The 22,883-nt window shown below is 37.6% G+C and overlaps 1 protein-coding gene and 1 non-coding gene across 2 annotated transcripts in view; both read right to left on the bottom strand.

Annotated features, from left to right (window-relative positions):
- LOC145678417 (carbonic anhydrase 2-like) overlaps positions 1-22,883 on the bottom strand; it is a 121,570-nt gene that overhangs the window by 94,731 nt on the left and 3,956 nt on the right. The window lies entirely within an intron of this gene.
- TRNAI-UAU (transfer RNA isoleucine (anticodon UAU)) lies at positions 2,778-2,869 on the bottom strand. Its single transcript is given in 2 exon segments — positions 2,778-2,813; positions 2,832-2,869. It is a non-coding gene; the product is annotated as a tRNA-Ile (tRNA).

Raw genomic sequence — 22,883 nt, forward strand, 5'->3', positions numbered from 1 at the left:
TGGAGTCTCGGGTTCGATTCTCGGCGGGAGAGCATCTATCATTTTTAACTGTTCTCGATGTTTCTGTGTTCGTGTCCCTGCCGTTATAAATTATTAGAAAAAGCAAGTTAAACGAGTGAAGCAAGTAAAATTAGCAATAAGTAAGTTACTGAAACGCGTTCGGTGAGTCAGTTAAAAAAAAATAGTGGACAAAGCACTGGCTTTTCGCGCCGTCCATGCGAGTTCGAATCAATCTCGGCTTGATATTTTATCCATTTGAGAGAAAGTATTGTTTCTTTTCGCTACAGGATGGATTTTCTCTTTGGTTTCATGTCAAACATGCTCACGAATGAAAAGACGCTGTAGATAATAATAATAATAATAATAATAATAATAATAATAATAATAATAATAATAATAATAATAATAATAATAATAATATGAAATATTAGTAGCTAACTCGTGTGTGTACTTCGACAATATAATTTTATATTATTATGTGGAAATAAGTAAGGCTGGCTGGCGCCCCCCCCCTAATTTTTTCGATGCGCCTTATGGGTCCACGGTGTCCAACGTTGGTCCCATCCCAGTATCACCTCCTGTTTTCTCGATATAAGCTATCGACATTTTGCCTAAAGAGTGCTCTGCCGTGGCCCCATGAGTACCCATGACAATGACTCTTCGTTCATTTTGCATTGAAATCGCTTACTTTTCTGAGTACTATGAGTGCATACTGTCCAACGTTGGTCCCATCGCTCTACAGTTTCCCGTTCTCTCGATATAAATTGCTAATATTTTGTTTGTAAGGGAGATATGGCGTTACAATCATTACGTTTGAAGAAGAATTGATTAAGATATTACCTTGCCACAAACAACACCTATTATTATTATTATTATTATTATTATTATTATTTTACTTACCACTAATGTTACCTACCTTTATTTGCAATGCAATGTGTTACTAAAAAGCAAATCAAATAACACTCCTCGCCATTCAGGCTCCCGAACTCGAAATACATGAATTACAGTTCTCTGTGTTAGAGGAATGCACATTTATTATATTATTCTTTCAAATAACACGTTACACAAGTTACTTCACTTCCAATGTGTAATTTCATATCATCAGTAACAATCATCTTGTTCCAATAGGAAGATAACCCCCTCCTGCAAAAAAAAAAAAACTGACCGTAGCGAAAGGGCGTGAACCTTCTTTAGGCGATTAATCGGGTCCAATATTTCAATAAGTTTCTGCACACAAATATTTCAGTAAAAGAGGAAAATTTATTCAAACTTTCTGAATACCTATTTATGGGCGAAATTTGGTTCCCTTGGAACTTTTTAAGAGTTTGAAGGGCCACCATTTTGAACATTTTCATCTGATTATTCTGGTTAACGAACTCATCAAGATATTTCAACAATTAATGTTTGTGCCAAGTTTCGTCTCAATCCGCTGAAAATTAGGGTGGTTATGGCATTCACAAATAGCGTTATATATATACAAATAGATAGATAAATAGACACACAGAGGGAGAGAGAAAAAGTGTTTTTCTCCCTTCTCGCACCTATGGTGCGTCAGAGCTAAACCGGGCCCCTTTGCAAAACGTATTGACGAGCCTAACCTAAACACAAGCCTCTTACTTGCTAACGTAGAAACGTGGTCGGGAGGTGTAAGGCATGTAGAAATTGTATTTTTAGTAACCATGAGTATGGTCGACTTCCATGTTTTTCCTTTTACTTTTTGCAGCTACTTCGGAACGTTCAATTTTTATTCTTTACTAATTGCAAATGGCGTTTACATTCAAAATATGAGGAATTTTGGTGGCATTTGTTCGGATATTCTTCTCTTTCGAAATGAAGACAAGAACAAAAGCAATACGCAAAGACAAAAAGTATTATCAGTACTAAACATTACCAATAATAATTGCTACGAAAAACTAAATACGACCTCTTTTACCATCTCTCATGAGTTGTATGTATTATTAACAAAAATTTTTAAAAATGTCCTCGCCGAGGATTCGAACTTGCGTCCTTTGAATTTGTAAGCCAGCACCTTAACACTACACCAAGATCATGGCATGGTGACCGTTTAGTTGTCGGCGTATTTGTTGTATTTGTGTTTTATGTTCCCACTTCGACAATTTTTACTCTTTTTTTGTAAGTTTAACAGCTGTTTCTGGCTTTCTCTTTCGGTGTCGTCCTTTATTTACACAATGCACTATTCGTATTCACAGCTTGTGCCCCTCTGCAATGTCTTATTCAGATTAAGTTTTTCTTTTTGCCCCTCAGTAAACATTTGATTGATTTAATTCTCATACTCTCCACGGATGGAGCGCAGGAATGCCAGATTTGAAAAATAGGTGTACATTTACTTTCCTGACAGATCATACAACACTTCGATATTAGGAACGAGCGATCTGCATATGTTCCGTCAATATGTCCTATTTTAGGTGTCCAAAAGGTGACAACAATATGTTCAGTTAAACTCGAATTCACGATAGATTGTTCCATATTTGATTAATAGAGCAGATATCTCCACGAAAGGAGATTATTAATTATGCAAAGTGTATTTGAAATTAAATTCATTATTTGCTTTTTAAAAAAGAAATAGGATAAAATATAGTGGAACAGACCTTTCAAACATTAATTTGAGTTAAATGTTAAATAAATGTTATGCGTACTTACAATTAAAGAAAAAAAAGTTGCTAAAATCAATGAAAGGCATCTTTTAACGCAATCAGATGTTAATACTACCTACGTTATATAAGCTAATACATTCTTATTGGTATTAAAAAAGTATATGCTCCAGGTGAGGCTCGAACTCACAACCCCGGCATAGCCCACAAGTGCTGACTTATAAGTACCGTGCGCTAACCAATTGCGCCACTGGAGCACGTTGCTTGTTGTGGTGTCTATCCATGATAAAGAAGAAACACTGGCGATGACGTTGCATTATTGCTGACGTAGCAGATCGTGTTTGACAGAAGCTATTACAGCGCAGGAAACGAGGAAAGAAATTGAAAAGCGGAATACACAAGTTTCAATCTGCGATCCTATTTGAAAAGAGATTTTTTTTTTGGATTTTGTTTTTTTGGTAATTGTGCAATGAACAAGTAATGAACAAGATGGGTCACGTTTCAATCGATAAATCTTGTTCAGCTGAACAAAATAACACGCTTCAGAGGATAAATTCTCATGCGTAGTTTTGTACCAAATTGACAAAAACTTTTTTTAATAACACAGAAAGTGCTAGACTAAGGGGGGCTTAGAGACAGGGCCGTAACTAGTGGAGGGCAGAAGGGGCAACTGTTCCTCCAGGGAACTTCCCCGCCGTTCGAGGGGTGGGGGGCACTTTAAGATAAAATTTTCTTGCTCCATATACGATACGAACATTAAATTATAAATGAAACATCAAACAGGTTCACTACATTACATAAACAAAACAGCACACAAAAGGTAAATAAAACAAAAATGAGTCGTGGGCCCATTTCAGTAAAAAAAAATTCTACTATTAGATGCCCTAGAAATAATATTTATTCGTATAGTTTTGAGATTTGTCAATATTGTCCCCTTAAGTATTTTTTCATGTATGGAACGGGCCCAGAGGCGAGGAAAGTGTCCACAGGCTCCAGGAGGCCCACAAAGAGTAAGAGAAAGATGGAAAGAAGGGGCCTATTTTCGAATTTTGCGGCAAGGCCCAAAACAACTTTATCTAGGGGGGCCCAAATATTAATGCTTGCTCCTCCAGAAAAAAAAAATCTAAGTTACGGCGCTGCTTAGAGAGGCTGTAGACTTGGGCCTCCAGGTGGATGGGAGCTTCCACTTTGATTAAAATCTCAACTGGTTGTCTGAAAAGAATCTTACAGAATACAATCATCATCATCATCATCATCATCATAAGATAAAATATGACTAAAAATATAAAGCAAATAACTTCGTTTGTTACATCCACCATCTTAATAAGCTAATATAAATCAGATTTTAAAAAGGATCGAATAGGCATATAGTGCATGAGAATCGTGATTCATAGTTTCTCATTGAATAGAAGTGTTCTGCAGTCTCGTGTAATTATAGAATATCCAGTCCCAATTCGGCAGAAAAAGTTATCACTGCAGATACACAATAGGTTATGTTCCTTTTATGTCAACAAATTCTGTCTGTTTATAAACTCTGTATGAGTGGAGTCGGGTACAATTTTTGACCACAATAGTTAAGGATTTACTTCAAGAACATTTATGCGGTGACCAGTTCTCTTGAGTTCCAAGATATAATAGAGGACATCGATAGGACGAAAGCTAGGAAAAGAAATGTTTGCGGTATTCATTCTTTTTATTTATTACATTTATATATTACGATAACTTTGTGTGTTTTCTTTATATATTTGGACAGTTCTATTAGGTATAATATCATCTAGTGCATGCATGGGAGCCCGAAGAAAATTTTCTAGGGGAGACACCTCCCTAGTTGCTAGGCATATATTACGTTTGTTATTTTTTACTTGTATTAAGAAAATCTTAAGAAGTTTAAGTTGTTTCGTGTACCAGTCCCCTCTTCCTCCGCTTCGGGTACCGATGAACGAATGACATGGTTGATGTCGTAGAATTACGTGTACTTTCTTAACTTTCCTACTGTTCTTTCACAGAAATGTAGTCGGAGAAGTCAGCAGGGGACATAGTATTTTCTAGCCCAAATGGGTTAATCCGGCCCTGCATTCGAGAACCACGCTGCTTGTTATAAGGTGAAACTATGATATTAAAATTCGATCGTCCATACCATCAAATCTTCCATTTCGATACATAACATAAAATTATCATTAAGTCTTTCGTTTTTAAGGAGATTGGTTTACCAAAGTTTATTTATTTTTTTTTTTTTTAATTTGCTCTGTTCGTGCGTTCGTCCGTCCGGGAGACAAAAAAAAAAAAAAAAACGTATATATCACCATCAAAATTGGCTAAAGTGTAGAGTGTCAAAAGTCAGGAATCGAAAAAATGAAATTAAATCTTTGAGTTGTACGTCCCACGATTATGCCTGTTAGGCTAAAGGAGACGGTGATGATGAGTAATGAATGAAATGAAGAAAGTGGGAGGAAACGGGAGAACCTCGAGGAAACCCACGCACATCTCGTCAAAAATTGGCTGCCCCGCAGCGAAGATCCGTGCTGGCCTCACTTCCGTTTTGTGGCCTGGAGCCCGGTGGCTCCACTTTTCCCCAGCGCAGATCCATACCAGCTCAACGAAACGCTAATGAACCACAAAATTACTTCCCCAATATATGTTAAATCCGCTATATGCGTGAGTTGTTTACACTAACGTAAGTGTAAGTAGCCAGGGATGAGCACGAACCACCAAACTTATGATTACTAGACGTGTGTTTTTCCGACTTCGCCGATGCTGGCGTTGAAGAAAAGTGTCGCTTGTAGAGAGATAAATAAATCGTTGGGGTCTTTAATTTGGTCAATCAGAGTGCTCATTTAACCGTGTATATTCGACGATAACCGTTTGGAACCACATAAAATGTGGTTACCCATGTAATTTTATAATAAAATGACGCGCGTCTGTTTACTTTATTTCATAGTTCTCTGATATTCACTTTTTAATGATCGGCAACAGTTGCCATCTAAATTTATACCCATTTATCTCAAGATTTTTCACATCATGATGTACAGGGTTTGTCCGGAAAGTAATAGGACTGATTTTATTCCGCCATGATTGTACTTCGGAGCGTGCGCGCACCGACTGGACCCGGTAGAGGGCGTTCCTAGCTAACGAACTAGCGGCTGGTCAGTTGTCTCCGAGCACACGGAGAGTCAGAACAGGCTTTTTTGCTCGACGTGTTTCTGTGAGTGGTGCAAGCCGAAAATGCAGCGTTCGTTAGAGCAGAGGTACGCGATTAAATTCTGTATTAAACTCGGTAAATCTGCGACAGAGACGTTTGATATGATCACGCAGGCTTACCCAGATGATGCTTTAGCAAGAAATGGTGTGTTTTGGTGGCACAAGGCCTTTTCGGAGGGCCGGGAAGAGGTCGCCGATGAAGACCTTCGACTTCGACAAACACCGACAATGTGACTCGTGTGCGCGAAGTTTTGAACTCAGACCGTCGACTAAGTATTCGTTTAATTACCCAGATGTTAAATTTACCAAAAACTGTGGTTCATGAAATTGTGACGGAGCATTTGAACATGCGCAAGGTGTGCGTGAAGATTGACCCAAAAGTGCTCAGTGACGACCAGAAATTGCGGCGAGTGGAATTGTGCCAAGAAAATTTGAACATGTGTGAAAGTAACCCCAATTTTTGAATAAAGTAATCACAGGTGACGAATCATGGATCTTTGAGTATGATCCCGAGACAAAGAGGCAATCTTCCGAGTGGCACACGCCGGTGTCTCCTCGCCCAAAAAAGGGAAGAATGAGCAAATCCAAAGTGAAAACGATGCTCATTGTCTTTTCTGACATCAAAGGCATCGGCCACCATGAATTTGTTCTTCCTGGACAAACCGTCAACGCCAAGTTTTACGTGGAAGTGCTCAAGAGACTCAAACGAAGGGTCAATCGGGTCCGATCAGACATCGGAGCCGACTGGAAGCTGCATCACGACAACGCCCCGGCTCACAGCGCCTTTCTTATGAACAGCTACCTGACCAAGGCCGGCATCCCAACGCTTCCGCAGCCGCCCTACAGCCCAGATGTGACCCCCCGGACTTCTTTTTGTTTCCTCGCCTGAAACGCCCGATGAAAGGCAAGTATTTTGAGACGACAGAGGGGATCCAAGCAGCTTGCACCGCAGCTCTCAAGGCTATTCCGGAGAATGACTTCCGTGACGCCTTCAATGCTTGGAAATCGCGCTGGCAGCGCTGCATCGACGCAGAAGGAGCCTATTTTGAAAGTTTTTAAAGAATTGTAACGATTGGCTCAATAATTTTTATTTTTAAATCGACTCAGTCCTATTACTTTCCGGACAAACCCTGTAGAAGCATGGAATTATTCTTGACCCTCGCATCTCACTTTAGGAACAATTCGTCACGAAAAAATAATTAATAATAATGACCGCATGCAAATGACTGGCGATAGTTCGTATTGATTCCTTCGCGATTCTTCGTGTCGAATTGAAGGAGCGCGGACCAAAATGAAGTCTTCGCTGCTACGAGGTGGTAACTTTGACACTCCGACTCTAGGATATCTGTTTCGACTCGACGAAACCCTGCCGCCAGTAGCACACTAGCAACAATCCTTCGAAGGGTTGCTATATTGACGATCGACATCTACCGGCAAGTGAGCTACTAGGTGTTGGAGACGTTTACGGACGGGGTTGGCATCATTGTCCTCGTTCCAATCTGGCCCTGATGTTCAGAGTACCTGAGGAAGTAAAGTGGCAGGAATGTGGTGTTGACTAAATCACCATCATGAATGCCGAAGTCAAAATGCAGAGCCTTTATCTCTACAAACCAGTGATGCCAACCCGTGGGAAAAATCTCATATTGTGGGATTTTTGACGATCATTTCTCGAAATGGGATAAAGGGAATTTTCGTAAAAACTGACAGGATTGATGGGATTTTTTTCATATATCCATTCAATTAACGGCAAGAAAATTGTCTGTGATCAAGTAGACAAATGAATCTTCAATAAACGTAAAATTAATGCTAATTGTCAAATTTATAAAATGCATGTGAGTGTTAAAGTGATTTATGCAGTTGTGAAAGCTAAAAAACAAGCGCCCGCCATGGAATATTAATTATACTCTGGTATTTAACAAAAAAGAAAAATGAAAGAAAAAACAGAAGGAGGTAAAACAAGGAACTTCAATTTCCAAAACGCTCCATACGAAATGACTGAAGAATGAAATTCAGCTAGTTTTACTACGCTCAGTGAAAGATCACGACATAAAAGTGTGTTGGAAATACTATTTAATCTCATAACAAAGTCTACTTATTTTTGTTAGCATTAAGGAAAATGTGTTCATAAACTGCTTGATAAACGAAGACGACCGGAATTTTTGGATCGTTCACTTATACTACATTAAAGAGAATAATGATATACACTAATTTTACTGTCCATGTTTTCTAAGTTTTTTTAAAAAAATGATAGTACAGCGTGGGAAATTCAAATGGGAATTTCTGCCTCTCAAGATGGGATTTTGTAACGTTTCAGGTTGGCATCACTGCTACGAACAACCCTTGGACCTCCATGACTTGTCCCGAAAGGAGAACGATTTTTTTTTTATTATTATTTTTAAAAACAAATATCATAGCATCTTATTTGCTAGTTTGTTGTAGTTTTAGTGAAATTTGTTAGTCAACTAGGAAAGTTACATGACAAATTTTGTACTATGTAGTCTCTGTAAATGTTGCAGAGTATTTTTTTTTAATAAGATTTCTTTGAATTAATCCTGGAATAAGAAACAGCACTCACACTATATTAAATGGGAATTTTATGCTTTTAATTTCCACCTTAATATTACAGGTTCAAGTTCGTTTATCATTGTTGAAAGTCATGGATGGAAAACAAATATTTCCTGTCGTAAAACAGATAAAGAATGGCTTAGTTGCATGTATTCTCTTTCCTTTTAATCTCTGACGGAAAAGATTGTTTCAAAAATCTGTTTTTTCTTCTTCCTTCTTCTGTGTAGTAGACAACGCCCTCTAGGAATTTCTCTTCTGTGTTGGCAGTCACTGTCTGAAGTCAGAAAGGACTTTTAATTTCCCACTTTAATTTTATTAAGCTAATGTTCTTCATTGGAGATTTCAACATTTTAATATTGTTGAAGTGTGGAGAGAAAAAGCAGACTTAAGAAGCTAAATAAAATGGAAACTTGACTGCTTTCATTGGGTTGAATAAAGTGGGAACTACAGGGTGCCCAATATACAGTCAGGCACATAAACAGGATTTCATGAAGAGGGGGGGGAGGGTCCGTGACATGAAATACTGTGATCATCACACCAGGGGCTCGATCATTCTAAACTATTTTACTGGAACATATATTGGTTCGTTTATTCAGGATTTCGTAACGAAGGGGAAGGGGCGTGATATGAAATTCTGAAGGCTCAGGAGCTTGATCAATGTAAACTACTTTACTATCAACATATATTGGTTTGTTAGGACAATAAAATGAGGACATGTTGGTAAATATTTTAATAACAAACTATGAAGAAATCTCGAGTAATAAAAGAATAAAAAAAGTATTGAAAAAGTTTTCACAATGTTTACGTTCCTTTCTTTGTTCATTCAAATATAACAATTTTCCTTTCATTATGATCTCAACTATTATGAAAAGTATATATTCATTATTATAAAAAGTACATACTCAATAATGTCTTGTAAAATATTTTACAATATATGCGTTCCTTTTTCTGTTGAATCAAATGCTAATAGAACTCCTTTTCCATATAAATTTTTGTTTCTATTATTCCGTCAACCACGGTCGGTTCTAAATGACAGGTTAAAGGAGCAGTAGAAAATTGTTTTTGAAATAACATGTTTGATTTTGCAAGGATGCGATGACGAAAAATTATGGTAAAAAATGTCCATGCTGTTACTCAACGGTACTATGCTTTCGGAAGCTTGAAATCTCCCTGAGTAGTAGTAGAAATTCTGAGAATTCTGTAACTTTTCTAGAGATTTCAAATTCCCTTACTCTTCCAGGATATCTCGCTCACCGCGCCATCATGTATTGGAAGTAATACAAATCTCCTCATAAGAAAGAGTAACCAAAAGCTTCCTGTACTTTTTTAAAATTTATTTTTAACCTTCTTTTTCTCATTTCATTTTGTTTCATCCTTAATTTTTTTCATTTCTGGTCCCGGACCTCCCCCCCCCCTGGCTACGTGCCTGATACAATGCAACCCGGAGTTTAGGATAGTAGAACTTTTGAATCTTAAGCGATACACAAATAATGGTTTTACCAAAATGAAGCCTTGTTCATGCATGTATTTTTAAAAAGGAAGCAATGATTGAAGTACATTAGGAACCACACAGTGTTGTCAGACATAACCAAAAGTGTAAATAAATTGTTTTGCAAAACATGTATTTAAATAAATTGACTAATATCTCATACATATGGATGTTCTGTCATTAACTTCCAGTTTGTTTAGTTGGAGTAGCTTGGAAACTATGGAGCAGAAAAAAGAATTTTTCGTTTGCACCGATAACTAATGGGATGAGACCTCTATAAGGCGGGACTAGGAAAATCGTAGTTTTCATGAATTAACACTTTGAATTGGCAACTCTGCTATTGTTTCAATGCATCAAAAGGTGTCTAAAGGATCTGTCTACATTATCCAATTCCTGAAAGGAACGAAAAAGACACTTTGAAATTATCATGATAAAACTGTTACTTACATGCACCCGGCAACTCTGCTACTACAGCGCAATGAGTTATCAGCTCTATAATAGATGCTGGAAGTACCCCCTGTTTTGATTCAAACACAGGTTCACACGTCTCACCATGTTGGGAGCAACTTTACGAAGGGTAGAAGTGTTAATGTTCTCAATGGTACTGCGAATGCTCGTTTCAAGATCTTGTATAGTTCAAGAATTGTTCTTGTATACCTCTTGCTTTAAGCGGCCCCATAGAAATGTATAGCTGAGTTGCCGGGTGCATGTAAGTAAAAGTTTTTTTCATGATCATTTCAAAGTTTCTTTTTCGTTCCTTTCAGGAATTGCATAATGTAGACAGATCCTTAACACATCTTTTGATGCACTGAAACATCAGCAGAGTTGCCTATTCAGAGTAATTCATGAAAACTACGATTTTCCTAGTTCCCCCTTATAGAGGCCTCATCCCATTAGTTATTGCTGGAAAACTGCTCCATAGTTTCCAAGCTACTCCAACTAAACAAGCTAAAATTAATGACAGAACATCCATACGTATGAGTTATGAGTCAATTTACATGTTTTGAAAAAAAAAATTACACCTTCGGTTACATCTTGCAACACTATGTGGTTCCTAATATACTTTAATCGTTGCTTCCTAGTTTAAAAATATATGCATGAACAAGGCTTCATTTTGGTATAACGGGGGCGCGGTGGCTCAGTGGTAGAGCGTTCACCTCTGTTGCTTGGGGTCCCTGGTTCGATTCCAGCTCTCGCCGTGTGGACTTTGTGGTGGACAAACACCGTGCTCGTGGGTTTTCTCGAGATTCTCCCGTTTCCTTCCACTTTCTTCACTCCACAATTTCATTCATTTCTCATCACCACAGTCTCCTTTAGCCTAACTGGCATAACCGTGGGACATAAAACTTAAAGATTTCATTTTCATTTTGGTATAACCATTAATTGTGTATCGCTTCAGGTTCAAAAGTTCTATTATCCCAAACTGCGGGTTGCATTGTATATTGGACACCCTGAATTACGCTTTTGTTTAAGTTGAATAAAATGAAAACGTTCGTGCATTCGTAAGTTCAAAATAAAACGAAAGCAACTTTTTGAAGATTATTGTTATCAATGTTATCAAATAGTCCATTTTGTTAAACATTTTACAGCCATAAATAAAAAAGTTAGGTGTCATGGCGCTGATATCGAATTAGATACAGAGTCAATGGAACTTGTACGAGTAGTGAAAACCCACTATTTAATGGAGAACGGAATGACCAATGAAGAACGCTGAAACAGACGATTAGCCAACCAAATTATCCAAAACAATTCTCAGACACTGTCAAAATGGCTCCTATATCATTACTCGTATAACTTCATTTGCTCTGATCAGCTAGTGGAACGTGCCACCATCTGGTCAACCATAGAAACGAAACATCTTGTGGCAGGAGACCTGGATTCGATTCTTGGCGGGAACTCAAGTGTTTAGATCCCATGTTAAGCTCTAGGTTCATGTCTCATATAGCTTCGCTGCTGAAAGGGATGCTAAATTAAAATTCAATCAACCAAAAACACTTTGTGCGTAAAGGGTGAAAAAATCGAATTACAGATCTCGTCAGCTTTATACGTTCAGAAAAAATTCGGTTTAATATGTCTCTACGTTCGTTCATAGAGCACAGAGGCCTGGCAGGTAGATTCTCGCCATCCTTCTATATTCCCTTAGTAACATTCGAAAATAATTCCAACTATATAGTTGATCAGTACTATCTCTCAGATGACAGGAACTCTTTGCCCAGTGTGCATCCTTAACCCTTATCCGGGGAAGCGTGGCCTCCTAGGCCCAGTAGCTTCATATATATATATTTTTTTTTTCGAATTTCTCAATAACCGTAAATATTTCGATGACATAAAATTCTGAATTCTTCTATCTTTAGTCGAAGTTAAAGTCATGAACATATCGAGTTGGTAAGGCTAATAGAGTTGGTAAAGCCCCAGTTGCCGCCTACGTTACAAAAATAGCTTGCCAGGACAAGGGTTAATGGATTTAGTTTTGTTGAAGATTAGAATCACATTGGCCTGGCAGGAGACTGGAGCGGAGGAGTGCAACTGTCAGAAATTCTATGGTTCATTAGCTCTTCCGATGGACGTCTTCCTCTTTTCTTCAAACTCTTAACATGATTCTTTGTGTATAGTATGGATGTGTGCGCATTTTGTGGTTAAAGCAGGAAGGGCATATAGTTAATAAGCTGGAGAGACGTCATGATGTGTAGCATAAAATTCTAAATTGTCATAAGATGTTACAGAGTTATAAATTTGATAGTTAATAGTCTTGCGGGTTCGGCGTCCATGATCATTATAAATAATAGAGTAGAATGTTTCTCTGACCATTTCTAACCAATATAACGAGCCTGTTAATGATGTGTGATTGGTGGAAAATCGATGTGCGCAACCAGTAAAAACCAAATTGGCCTAGGGAGTTTAATGCGGTATGCAATTGGTTAAAGTTTAGTGTCTTTTTTTCAGCACCGAGGTTATGTGAGACGCGCATATACAATTTAAGGTCGAATCCAAATCACAATAATGCGTTCAAAGAACAAACGATACCACTTGGCGAGACAGCACCTGTTCCGTTGGATTCAGCTTCCTCAAAATTAGTATTAAAAGCGCAATTAGAAATTTAATCTAGCGTGGACACCTTTTATCAGTGTCGTGACAGTATATATATATTTTTCAAGTTTCCACCACTGTAAGTCGACACCGTGTACCAAAGGCATGTGCTAGCAACTAGACTAAACGACGTGACAAACGTCTTGGCATTTGAAGGCGGCGCTCCAAGTTCCCTTTAAATGCTGCTAGCAAATGAGAGGCCAGCGGTGTTGCCACGTTTATTTTGTACACATCCACGTCTATCCTCTGCCACCTGATCGCGCTGTAGTTCGTCCGCTTAGCCATAGCCACGCCCCTTAGCACTCGGCAACGTCACGTCAGAGCTTGCGTTTTATTCGTTTAGCTGAAATGCCAAGATGTTTGTCACAGGCTTTAGTTGAGAGGGTTAGTACGGTATCCGAGTCTTATAAGGCATAAACAATAACTATACTATTTGATAGTTTAATTATCTTATAGGAGAAATCATAATCTAGTGGTTAGTGTTGGACTTGCGTCAGCATGGTCCCGGTCCGGGCTCGATTCCCGGCCGGTGCTTCCCAATTTTCGGCGTCCATCCAGTGTTGTGAGGCAAACTAGGGAGTCACCTGAATAAAAGGCGTGATCGTCATTAGGTCTAGAAAGCTGCTGATACGCTTGTTAGAAACTGCGCGTCCATCACGTGTTAGTTGCTAGGCTGAAGGTAGTTCAGCTGGTCACTAACAGATGGCGTTGGAGCGGTTCAGGCCCACTGTCACGCTAAGTAATTTGGTTTATTTCTCTATTTATATTATACTTTTGTAGACATTGCTTGTTGTAGTTTAGCGTCTCTTTTCAGTACCGAGGCTGTGTGAGACGTAGACCTACAACTTAAGATGGAATTCGAAACACCGTAATAAGTTCTTTATCTATACTACCGGGAATCGAACCCAGGACCGAGTGCACCAAAGACAGTGCGTGCTGAGATTGCTAACGAGACAAGTGTTCAGGCTGTGTCGCATCGAAAACGTGTCGTAAAGTGATGTCTCGTTTCATGAAGTGCATCTATTTTTATCGGGAGACCTTTGTCCCGTCTCGTCTTGACATCATGAAAATTTCTGTCTCGCCTCATCTCGTGTACAACAGCACGTGCTCTAGTTACTACCCCTGAAGAAAGGGGTCGTATATTGATCGTAGAACCAAAGTAGGTACCTGATACTGTGCATTTCACATAATAGTATTTGCTCTAACGATATATTAATTCTGTTTTCAACATCATGTAGAATCTCGTATCTTTTAAAGAAATACCTTCCATCCATTCCCTTCTCTTGCCATGAAATTTTCCTTATCCACTTTGCTTCTTTTTACTCTTTCTCCGCAACTCCTCTGCTGATGCGCCTCTTTTCTCCGATATGCTTTGAACTTGCTTTAAATTATAACATCAATAATTAGCTTGGTTAAACATCCAACAAACCTCAGTGCTGGTGCTTGGTAAGGTAAAAACCGATGCCCTTTCCAGCCACAAACAGGTTCGGTCCGTTGCTATGGTAATCACAGCTTTGCCTCATAAAACGATACCATACAAAAGAATAGAAACTTAGCTGCTTTTGATGATGGAAATATCAGCACAGGTGTTTCTATGTTTCTTTGTTATTAACAAAAGCAGAAAAAAAAACTATTACATTTGAACGATATGTATCTTGCTGTTATTTCAGAGCTATTTCAAATAGGGAATCTGCTGCTAACATCTGACATTTAGGTCAATATTTATGTATGGCTAAAGTTACTGGAAGCTTTAGAAATGTCGATATGGAAAAGAATAAAAAAATATAGTCAGATGGAATGAATTAGTACCAGTGTCATGGTTATACCACTTGAGGGAATTTGGTTTGTATGGTTGGTGTGATTTTTTTTCCAATTTATATTGCAATCGGAAGCGATAGTAGATTTCTATCATTTCCGGTTTTGGTAGAGAGATCAGAGTAGAGTTGAAATTTTTTTAGGGTCCGTATTAGATTACTGAAATTTGCTTCTCGCTGTCTGTTATAGTTTTTACTTTATAGAGATCAACGGTTGGTCCCTGATTTTTGTATTTATTTTTATTATTTATTTATTTTAATTCTAAAAATCAGAAACCAGAAACTACGTTGATCGCTATAGAGTAAAAATTATAACAAACAGCGAAAAGCAAATTTTAGCAGTCAATTAAACGTTTTAATAATCAGAAATCAGAAATTCATTCAGAACGCAAAGTGAGTCGATTCCAATTACCGAAGTTGTGAGAAAGATACAAAATTTGTACCCTATTCTTAGGAACATGGAAAAGTGCTTTTATTTTATTTATTTATTTATTTATTTATTTATTTTACATTATATGAGTTATTTACAATATCTGGACGTGGATTTTTTAAGGTCTGAAAGGATCTGTGTCAAAAATGACCCAAAAATGTTGTCTTGATTCCCTTGTGTACAGAACGTCCTATATACTAATCCCAGTGGGTCCCAACATATGTGTCGCGGCAGACTGGTGTGTTACTCGAGTCTCCCAAGGTGTGTCGCGAAATTTTACAATTTAAAAATAGTAAAGAATTTAATAATAATTAGTTAAAATCGAGACAGACTATACCAGTTAACACCTCCAGCGGTAGCAATAATGCTCAGTGGTATATGGAGTCATTATAAAAACTAATTCGTTTCACTATTATAATAGATGTTATTATTATTATTATTATTATTATTATTATTATTATTATTATTATTATTATTATTATTATTATTATTTATAATAAAAATATCAAGCAAGTGTATCGCGAGTCCTGGATGTTCAGTAAAGTGTGTCGTGAATCAAAAAAGATTGAGAACCACTGTAATTCACAAATCGCATTGAGCTTAATAAATTTATATTGGTGAATGCAAGAGCCCATGCGTAAACTTCAATTAAATCGAGAAAAAGATAGTCTTTATTTTATTTATTTTTATCCTTTATTTATTTATTTATTTGTTTGTAATTCTAAAATTTTCATGCTGATTTAATTTATTAAGGTGAAATTGATACTGAAGTAGAATATTATCAAGCTTTTAAATGTGTCTCATTTTCAGACTTTTTTTTATCGTTAAACATTAATAATGTTCAACAGAATTTATAATTAATATTTTTATAATCCCAAATTTAACGATCTTATCTGTCATTAGAGAACAAACTTTCCTCCAAATCAATTCGCTGAAAGTTTACACGTGGAAACAACGCAATATAACTAATTAACACTTTATTTGTACGAAAGTGTTAAGCAACACTGAAGACACCTTTGTTTTTACCTCGCACTTCCTCAGATGAAACAAACAACGCCGTAACAAAAAAAGCGAAGACGTACGGAAAGAAAGATGTGAAAAATGAAAGGCGAATGTAGCAGATAGATCATGCAATCACGAAGATTTCTTTTTTCTTTTTTCTTTTTTTTCTTTTCCTTTTTTTTTTCAAAGGAAGTATCTGCGTGTATAAATGTACTTTGTAACAGACGTGTTAAACGAACGATAATATGTATGCATACATTCCGTCTATTTTTTTTTTTTTTTTTTCGAGATGTGACACAAGAGTGTGAATCATTACCCTGTTTACATAACAAAGTTTTACTGCTGCCTCATTCAATAGAGCTTCGTTAGCTACAGATACAAAACAGTCCCTTCATTTGCGTTACAAAATGTTGTTACTAAAAAGTTAATAAATGGAAAATGATATGTCATTATATTTATAAGGAAAGCTCTTCAATTATCAATAATAAACATGTTCGTTTACAGTAATAGTTTTCATTTTAACACTTTATTTTTGATTAAGAAATAAACGGTGTTGATACTAACGAGTCATAACTTCGGATTTCCTCCGGAGGAATTTTCAATCCAAAAGGAGTTAAAGGAGTAACTATTATAAAAAACTGAAATGAAATTTTTGTTTAACGTCCCTGGCTAAGGGAGAAGGATGATTAAAGCAAGTGAATGATAATGGAAGAAATGGTGGGATGAGAATGTAGAATACAACGGGAGTACCCCGAGAAAATCCACGGACATGATGTTGTGCACTACAAGGTTACTTAGTCAAGGATCGAACCCTGGACCCTACGCACCTGAGGTAGACGCTCTACCACCGTCTCCCTCAGTACTGCAAAATCATTGATAACACACCTTGAACACGATCGGAGATATGTCGGGGGGGGGGGGAATTTCGTAGCCCAGTGGGGATTCATCCGGACCACCTCCTGAAATCATAACTAATTCATAAGGGAAAGGTGGAGTGAATAAAACAACTGATTAGTTGGTTTGCGAGCTTACCGTCGCTATCAGCACCGAAGCTATACAAGATGTGAACATAGAGCTTAACGCTGAATCTGAACCCCATAAGCTTCCACCAGGAATCGAACCCAGGAATCCCGCACATATGACATGCATGTCAACCGTAATGAAACAACAGGTTACTACTTAGGACCGAAAATACGTAGAGGAGGCTAGCACAGAGTAGTCTCCATAGGCGCAAAATTTAAAACAGAAGCAAACGATAAGTTCCACAGAACTGGCTTACTTTTGACGTGATAATGGCATAGACTTTATGAAATAATTCTGCGGTTGATGGAAAAACGTTTGTCAAAGCTTATTTGGAATGTAAATTACCAGATATTATTAGAATTTCTACGCTATGCTTATTGGATTCCTGTTCTTCCATAACCTCATGCCCACCTCGCTTGTTTTCGATGTGTGTCAGTAAGCATAAACAAGCCTTCTCAACTACAATGGCTCTTACAAAAAACTGAGAAATTATTGGTATTTCAGTTGAATGTTAAGTTTCACATTTAATATCATTTGTGTTCTTTAAGAATGTAGACAAAGTATAAACTCACACTAGCAATTTTCTTTTTACACTGTACCTAGATTTTGATTGCAAAAGAAGGGCTCATTCAATTAATTGTATAAAATGGTGTTTATCGTGAGCTATCAAATATAAGCCAATCAGCAATGTTGGACTGAGCACTACTTCATGTATTTGGGGGTAGAGTTGTTTGAAGTTCAAATAATACACTTTTAGTTCCGGTGATATGTTCGTTGAAGCCTATAAACAAATTCTGTTGGGTGAGGTATGAGGAACAGCAACCAGATTCCTTGCAGTTTGCAACGCAAGGACACCGTAGCACGGTTCCCTTTTTGTATCAGAAACCAACGAAGCTGCCAAAAGCACTTGTTTCTCACGCACACACTTCATTAACATAGTTCCTGTTACAAAGTAACAGAAAGTGCTGGCCCATTTTAAACATTAAGTACCCGGCTATTTAGTAGCGTTTTCAAAGCGTATTTATTGCTCATGCGTACGCTTGAAAATCGCTGACCATATATTTAGTACCCGGCTATTTTAGGCGATCGCAAAGCGTATTTGTTGCTCATGCGTACTCTTGGAATACGCTGACCATGTATTAAAATGTAGATGGCTAATCACAAACGCGAAAGCAATAAAATCGCTGAGAAAGCAATAAAATCGAGCGTATTTGGTGCGGGTCGGAACAATAGACCGCCTGCTGTTTAAAAGATTTCAAAAGGAAGGAAAGAAAGGAAAGACGTGTTGCCAGGCAAAGGGAAAAAATGAAATCTTTGAGTTTTACGTCCCACGATTATGCCGGTTAGGCTAAAGGAAACGATGATGATGAGTAATGAATGAAATAGTGGAATGAAGAAAGTGGGAGGAAACGGGAGAACCCGAAAAAACTCACGCACACGGTGTTTGTCCACCACAAAGTTCACTTGGTGGGGGCTTAGATCGAACCCGTGACCCCAAGCACCAGAGGTGAACGCTCTACCACTGAGCCACCACGGCCCCCTTTATGGCTCTAATAAGACTTTCTTCTCAAGTTTATACTATCCTAATCTGTTTCTTCTTAACTGTAATCAGTTATTTGTTTCTCCCAATTGTCCCTAATGTCACTGGTTCGATCTTCGGCCAAGTAAGTTTGTGCTGAACATCATCGTGTCCATGGTTTTTTTTTTGGGGGTTCTCCCGTTTTTTACCACATTCTCATTCCACCAATTTTTCCACCATCATTCGCTTGCCTTAATCATCGTCTCCCTTAGCCTAAAGGGCATAGTCGTGGACGTTAAACTGAAAGGTAATTTCCAACTTTTCCTAACTTCTTCTCATATTGATCTTTAGTTCCATTCAGCTTCCATTCACATCTTATTGTGCTCAATTGCATTTTTCTTTCCAACTAACTAACTCTATGGCCTATGGAACCCGGAGGTTCAGTGCCGCGTTCACAAAAGCTCTCCACTGACTTCTATTCTTAGCTAATTGCATCCAGTTTCTACTTTGTATTCCTATCTCTGTGAGATCCATCTTAATATTATCCTCCCATCTGCGCCTAGGTCTTCCTAATGGTCGTTTTCCTATGGATCAACCAGTCAAGACTTTGAAAGCGTTACTACTACATGACCTGCCCACCTAAGCCTCCTAGACTTGACGACCCTAACAATGTTGGGTAAACCGTATAAACTATGTAGTTCCTCGTTATGAAGCTTCCGCCATTCCCCATTCTCGTTCCTCTTGGGTCCGAATATTCTTCTCAGGATCCTGTTCTCAAATACTTTCAGTCTATGTTCTTCCCTCAGAGTAAGTGACCTGTTTCGCAACCATACAGAACAACAGGCATGATTATCGTTTTATATATTTTAAGCTTCAAATTCCTCGACAGAATTCGCGACGACAAGAGATTTTGAACCGAATAGTAACACGAATTCCCTGCTTTTAGTCGGCATTTAATTTCTTCGTGAATATGATTTTCGTCTGTTAATATTGATCCTAAATATTTGAAAGTATACACTTTATCAAAAGTATTATTTAATATTTTAACGCCTCCACAATTTGCCGTATTACGGTCCCGACGCACTTCCATGTATTTAGTTTTCTCTGCATTTACTTCTAAACCCATGTTCCTGCAAGCGTTTAATAAGATCTCTGCATTTATTTCTACTGTTCTCCTATCATCCCCTATTAAATTTACATTATCAGCATATGCCATAACCTGGTGAATGCCGTTCAACTCTAGGCCCTGGTTGCTATCTTTGATTTTCCTTATGGCGTATTCCAGCACAAAGTTAAATAATAATGGGGACAACGCATCTCCTTGTTTCAGGTCATTTTCGACGTGGAAGCTCGTGGACAAAAATTTTCCTACCCGGACTTTACTTTGGGATTCACTTAAACATATCTTAATTAATCTAATTAGCTTTCTCGGTATTCCAAGCTCTGTAAGAACGTTGTACAATGTTTCTCTCCTAACCGAGTCGTAAGCCTTTTTAAAATCAATAAATAGTTGATGTACCGGGGTATTGTATTCCCACTTCTTTTCGAGTATTTGGCGAATGGTAAATATTTGGTCTATAGTTGATCGATTTCGTCTAAATCCGCACTGATAACCTCCAATAATTTAATCTGCGTATGGGGTCAATCTTACTAACAGAATATTTGAAAGGATTTTATAGGATGTTGACAGAAGAGAAATGCCTCGATAATTATTACAGTCAGTTTTGTAATAGAAATACAAATACTACCACTTACCAGTGTAAAAGTAAACATACAGTAGATTGATAGATTTCAGTATTAAACCGCAAACTAATGAGTATAAAATAGCTTAAACATGTCATTCTACAACTTTAACAACGGACAGAGTCGTTTCTAAAGAATCTTTGATTCAAGTTTGTAGTTAGAACCAACAGCAAACTTTAGGAAGGAAAATATGAAGTTAATAGCAACGCAGTGTCTTTCAGGTAATTTTCGGCACCATTTTGGAAGACGAGATAAGTTGTCACACCCAAGCTTTCGGCCTACAATACACTATAAATTAAAATTGTTTATATTTAAATTTATTTTCATTATTTGTTATTATTATTTTGCGTACCAACCAACCCAGACTCCATTTCACATTTTTATGCAATTATTTAAGGACTTTCTTGCACACAACAATCTCTCAGGTACCGCCATCTATTAGCATCAGGCAGATAAGTGATACTACATATAGCGACATCTATTAGCATAACTTTACTTTAGGAATTAGCGTGACACACTAACTAGGGATGATTCTATATCGGGACCAAGTACCTGGGGAAAATCTATATATCGCCTGAAAGCTCTTGCTATGAGAAGTACGAAACCGTTTTCAAATTGTGGGCAAACCCGCAACTTGACCCTATAAGGGGCCGGTTTGTTAGTGTTTGTGACCCTGTGTATGGCATATTCGACAGAATAAAAATAAATGTTACGCATAAGCGCCTGAGGTCATCATGTTCCTTTTTGGCTCATTGCTAGAACGTGATTCGAGCAAGGGTTTGATAATATCACTTTGCACCCAGACATACCCATTTGGTCAGTGTTGCCAACGAACTATAAATACAATGTGGAAGATGGTTTCTATATCACTGGATGTATATCCATGAAACGTGGGATAAACATCATTCGCCATTAGAGAAAACATACTGTGGACTATTCCTCTCCCAAGTACCCCAGTTTGTCAGTGTTGCCAACCAATTGCAAAATGAGAAGTTGTAAAGCAGGTTCCGTACGATGAGACATTTATACACCAAGCTTGGCAGAAACATCACACGACACTATAGCAAAAAGATGTTGAGTGTTACCATCTCCCAACCATTCTAGGTTGTCAGTATTATATACATCCAGTGGTACAGAAACCATCTACCACATTGTATTTATAGTTCGTTGGCAACACTGACCAAATGGGTATGTCTGGGTGCAAATTGAAATGATCAAACCATTGTTCGAGTCACGTTCTAGCAATGAGCCAAAAAGGAATATGATGGCTTCAGGCGCTTACGCGTAACATTCATTTTTATTCTGTCGAATATGCCATACATAAGGTCAAAAACACCAACAAACCGGCCCCTTATAGGGTCAAGTTGCGGGTTTGCCCGTGATTTGAAAACGGTTTCGTACTTCTCATAGCTAGAGCTTTCAGACGATATATAGGTTTTCCCCCAGGTACTTGGTTCCGATATGGAATCATACCTAGTAAGACGTTTATCATTTACAATATAGTTCACCTTGTGCCCCTTGTGCTTCTACAAACCAACATTACAAATCTCTGAAGCAAGGTTGTATAACGTTCCAGGATGCACATACTGACATGTTTCCCTTATATAATTAGGATAAATGATGATCACTTAATATTTGTAAGAGTGCTTATATGGAGTAACGTGGTTATAAATTTGCAAATGTTACGGGTGATTCTTTTTCACCTTACATAGCATGTCGCTCCATCCGATTATGCAGCGAAGGGCGTACATTTTCTAATTATCCTCTTACCGTGCATAACGAATATTCTATTATAGATTATCCCTTCGTATTTATTTATTTACACACTATTTACACACTGTATTATAAACACTGTATTTATTTACAATGAGGGGAAAAGATAATGCCTGTAGTTGCCGAGTTTGGAAACTTAAAAAATGAATAGGTCCGCGGCAGGAAAGCAATTATAGTTCACGAGAGTCGACTCTTCAATAGATAAATGCAGAAAACAGTTTCTATAATGGATATATTCAATACATTTTATTGATTATATTGAAATAAGCCGAAAAAGATAAAGTTAGACAATTTGTATTCTACATACCAAAAGAAGAGTCACTGTGACATCCTACTACAAAATAAGATGAGTATATAGATGCATAGCTTTGGTAGCAGTAAATACATGATTATTATCATTCGTTGTTAATCTTTTTCTACCTCATTTCAGATGCATCAAGTTTCCAGACATTCAATACATCGATTTCCCAGATGACTTCCTACAGGTAAATATTTGTTTTCTTCCCTGTAGTTAGTCTATAGAATAGTAGTAGTAGTATATAGTATAGTTCATAGGCCCCCTATCGGTAATGATAGATCTGTAATAGTAGTTTGTAGACTAGAAGTTGTGATTCTAGAATATATTGTG

The sequence above is a fragment of the Thermobia domestica genome, chromosome 1, assembly GCF_964235325.1.
Source record: "Thermobia domestica chromosome 1, izTheDome1.hap1.1, whole genome shotgun sequence".
Classification (NCBI taxonomy): domain Eukaryota; kingdom Metazoa; phylum Arthropoda; class Insecta; order Zygentoma; family Lepismatidae; genus Thermobia; species Thermobia domestica.